Below are 4,705 nucleotides of genomic sequence, written 5' to 3'. Positions count from 1 at the left end.
GTTGAAATGGAATTTATTTTCTTAATTTAGTTTGGATAGGTTCACCCAGATCAGATTAGCGTTTGTTTGTGTTGCAATGTACAGATGGAGAATTCCAAAATCTTAAATGCTGCTGTGCAGTCATCGTGTAACCTGATGATCTTCTGCCGAGAAGAACAAGAAAAGTTGACACTCATGGAGACTGGAACAACTACCTTCAGAAAATACACTCAACCACAACCGCAAACATGGTGTGGATCCAGATTGATGATGTCCCCAAATGATGACTGGCCTTGCCAATTCGCCTGCAGAATGATAAAAGGGGAAACTGCAAATTAAGCTGACATAATTCTCAAGTCCCTGTGTTAAATAATCACAAAGCAAAATATTAGCTGCTGGTTGGGGAATATAATGAGAATTGAGTAAAAAGCTTATTTATCAAAACTGTTAGCCCATCAAGACTCACTTTAAGGGCACCTGGGTGTCTCAGTGGGTTAAGCATCTCCCTTCGGCTTAGGTCCTGATCTCAGGGTCCAGGGATGGAGCTGTGTTGGGCTCCCTGCTCAATGGGGAGTCTGCTTCTCCCTCCTCCTCTGCCCCACCCCCTGCCATGCTCCTGTGCCCTCTCCCTCTCCTCTCAAATAAATAGATAAAACCTTTAAAAAAAAAAAAAAAAGACTCGCCTTAAGATTTTTGTTTCACTGAGTCCACTAATCCAAAACTTTTGTATCATAAACTCTACTCATTCCCTTGGAGGACCTGCCTTAAAATCCTCTAGCGCAGGCCCTGCGTCTCTTTTACCTTTCCCCAGTTTCATCATTTTGAGGCATTCCTTAGACTCTGTCATGATGTTTTCCCTTAAAAGTAAATTTAGTTTTTTTGATCAACAGGTTGTCTGTGTGTGTGTGTGGGGGGGGGTATGTTAGAGAAAGTCAACACTTGACACAGGCAATAAACAAGTAAAAAAAATATACTGCAGGCCAGATAGGCTTAAGTGTTCCGAAAACAAACAAACAAACCAACCAAGGAAGAGGGAAGGGCAGTTCATGTGGGTGGTGGGTAGATGTGGTCGTTCCAATTTTAGATTAGGTAATCAAGGGAGGCCTCCCTGAATGGATGACATTTGATCAAAGACCTGTAGGTGGTGAGAGAGTATGCATGCAGCTGTTGAGGGAAAGAGCATTCCAGAAAGAAGAAATCGCAGTTGCAAAGAGTGTAAAGCAGGAGCTTGCCTGGCATGTTGAAGAAGTAACAAGGAAACCAATATGGCTAAAACAGAGAGTGAACAGGGGCGCCTGGATGGTTCAGTCAGTTGAGCATCTGCCTTCTGCTCAGGTCATGATCTCACAGTCCTGGAATAGAGCCCCCAGTTGGGCTCCCTCTTCAGCAGGGAGTCTGCTTCTCCCTCTCCTGCTGCCCCTCCACTCCCGCTCATGCGCTCTAGCCCTCTCAAATAAATTAAAGAGAGAGAGAGAGAGTAAACAGCAGAGAGGTGGGATATGAGGAATAAAAGGTAATAGGAGGAAAATAGGTGGTATAGGACCTTTTCTCTAATTGAGACAGGAAACCATTCAGGGGAGCTTTAGAATTCATTTATCAAGGAGTTACATGAAATATTTAGATTACTTACGGGATAATTGACATTTTAATAATATTGAGTCTTCCCATCCAGGAAGATGTCATATTCCTCCATTTATCCTAGACTCTCTTTTATGTACTTCAATAAACCTTAATAGTTCTTGTCCTATGAGTCTTTTAAATTCTTATTAAGTTTATTACTTGGGTTTTAAAGGTTTATTTTTGTTTGGCCTGGTTTTTCACTGTTGTAAATGGGATTCCCCCCATTACATCCTCTAACTCGACCACCTCTCAGTCATGACTATTACTCTAAATCCAACCACTCTCCTTACCTCTATCAAACAGGTTACCTTTGCCTGTTTGATAAATATATTATAGTTATATATTATATTTTATATTCAAATGATTAATATATTCATATGATTATATTTATAGGATATATATGAATTATATGATATATAAATATAATCACATGAATATATAACAGTCATATATGATATATATTTGTATATCATATAACACAATCATATGTATATATAAATATAATATATATAGAAAAACTATTAACTTTTAATATATTCCTCTTACAGTTACCTGAAGATAGTTCAGAATTAATGCTAATATCCATTTAGTTCATTCTCTTGGAATATTTTGGTAATAATTATATTGCCTCTGAATAATGGCAATTTTTTAAAACTCAGCTCCGTGCCCAATGTGGGGCTTGAACTCACAACCCCAAAATCAAGAGTCATGGGCTCTACCAGCTAAGCCAGCGAGGCACCCCAGACAGTTTTTTCTCTTCAGTCTTGGCAATTATAACTCACTTGTGTTACCTAGTTTACCACATTGGATAGAATTCTCAGTAAATTTCTCAATAAAAGGGGCAACATTTATCTTATTTGTGACATTAATGTGAAATAATTCCTTTTTAAAAAAGATTTTATTTATTTATTTGAAAGAGAGAGAGGGAGAGCACAAGCAGGGGGAGAGGCAGAGGGAGAAACATACTCCCCACTGAGCAGGGAGCCTGATACAGGACTCACTCCCAGGATCCTGAGATCATGACCTGAGCCTGAGGCAGACGCTTAACCAACCGAGCCACTCAGGCGCCCCTAATGTGAAATAATTCTTACATTTACTCCCTTTAAATATACCTTTGACTGGTTGACTGATTATGCATTAGAAATTATTTTTACATTAAGAAATTATCTTTCTCTTATTAATTTCCTGTTTCTTAAAACCAAAAGCCTATTTTTGCATTGATAGTGTAAGTGGTTTTGGTTTTTTTTTTTTTTCATGTCAGACAGGTAATGTGCTGATGTTGTAACAAGGTTTGAGGGAGGCAAAAGCCACACAACAGTGTGAACACTCAATTATCACGCTTATGAACTACAAAAGGATCTGTAGCGGTATTTTCTTTTTTAAGATTTTATTTATTTATTCAACAGAGATAGAGACAGCCAGCGAGAGAGGGAACACAAGCAGGGGGAGTGGGAGAGGAAGAAGCAGGCTCATAGCGGAGGAGCCTGATGTGGGGCTCAATCCCAGAACGCTGGGATCACGCCCTGAGCCGAAGGCAGACATTTAACGACTGAGCCATCAGGCGCCCCTGTAGTGGTATATTAAACAAGCAAAACGGTAGGATATAATAAAAATGCACCTATATGTTGTTTCTCATGATCCCTTTAAAATGTACTCAGTGGGCAAGGTTTATTCCACCCTCCTGAATGAAGCTCAGGTTTGACTTTTCTGATCACGCTTAGATAATTGGAAGTCCAGACAACATCATAAGAGGCAAATCTATTTTTAATTCAGTAATTAGAATGTCTTGTCCAAGATATGAATCAACATATATTAACACTTCAATCTGCATGCACAGGTTAGGATTTCCCCAGCTGCACACCTTTAGGTAGGGCCTGGTTTCAGGTGGGATGCTTGCATTTACGGAGGAAAACATAGTGAATTTCTTCTTTTCTCATTTACTACTTTGAGGAAGGAGGTAGAACCGGGAGCAGACAATTTATACTTAACTTCTATCGTAAGATCATCTCATACTCTTTGGGTCTAGGAAATTTGTGTCTGTAATTTTTTAGATTAAAATATTATACATCATACGCCGCAGTGGAGCTTTACAAAATGAGAACATCCATGTAACTAGCTCCCAGATCAAAAAACTCAGTATTTCCAGACCCCAGAACTCTCCCTTATACCACCTCTTAATCACTATGCTTATCTCTATCAATATAGATTAGTTTTGCCTATTTTTTTTTTACCTTTCCATAAATGGAATTATACGGAGTGTACTATTTTGTATCTGGTTTCTTTCACTCAATGGGTGTGAGATTTATCCATGTGATTAAATGATTCAGCAAGCCATTCTCTAATTTATTGCTGGATAATACTCTATTCTATGAATATATCACATTTACTTATCCATTCCACTGTTGATAGACATTTAGAAAGCTTTCAGTTTGAGCTAATATGAAAAATTCTGCTATGAACATCTTGTACATGCCTTTGATTTATATATGTATACATTTCCGTCAAACTAATTATGGGAATTATGATTGGAACTGCAGGGTCCAAAGGTCCAGTAAGAGTTTAAAGCTGTCTTCTTCTGTGTTGAAGACTTTTGTAGATTTTTCTGAGGCTCCTTGCTTGTATCTTCCACCTTTCACTCCTGTGACATGGGCAAAAGAATTTCTGTCTGCTGCTCTCCATCAACTTCTGGTTTTCCAACGGTACTCCACATCGTCTCATTCTTGGAAACTCATTGCCCTCTGCATGAGTCTTCTTCTTTTTTAAAATATTTTATTTATTTATGTATTTGAGAGAGAGAGAGAGAGAGTGAGCATGCACAAGCAGGGAGTAGTGGCAGAGGGAGAAGGAAAGGGAGAAGCAGGCAACCCACCGAGCAGGGAGCCCAATATGGGGCTCGATCCCAGGACCCGGGATCATGACCTGAGCCAAAGGCAGATGCTTAATTGACTGAGCCACCCAGCTCCCCTGCATGAGTCTCCTTGGTCAGAAGTCAACAAGGCTCCAGTCTGCCCTACCCTCCACATCCCCCCACCAAGGGAGATGTATATCAAGTTCTCCAAGAGGGCTTCTTAAAGTCCTTGACTGGAGAGTTGGGAGGAACTTTCTA

At 39.6% G+C, this 4,705-nt stretch overlaps 1 non-coding gene across 1 annotated transcript; it reads right to left on the bottom strand.

The window, feature by feature from the left end:
* Positions 1 to 2,854: 2,854 nt before the first annotated feature.
* On the bottom strand, positions 2,855 to 2,958 carry LOC113260699 (small nucleolar RNA U13). The gene has a single exon (XR_003318074.1). It is a non-coding gene; the product is annotated as a small nucleolar RNA U13 (small nucleolar RNA).
* Between the last annotated feature and the right edge of the window lie 1,747 nt (positions 2,959 to 4,705).

This window comes from Ursus arctos, unplaced genomic scaffold (genome assembly GCF_023065955.2).
Source record: "Ursus arctos isolate Adak ecotype North America unplaced genomic scaffold, UrsArc2.0 scaffold_18, whole genome shotgun sequence".
Taxonomy (NCBI): domain Eukaryota; kingdom Metazoa; phylum Chordata; class Mammalia; order Carnivora; family Ursidae; genus Ursus; species Ursus arctos.
Note: the sequence above shows the minus strand (reverse complement) of the source record. Positions and strands in the feature narration are given on the sequence as shown.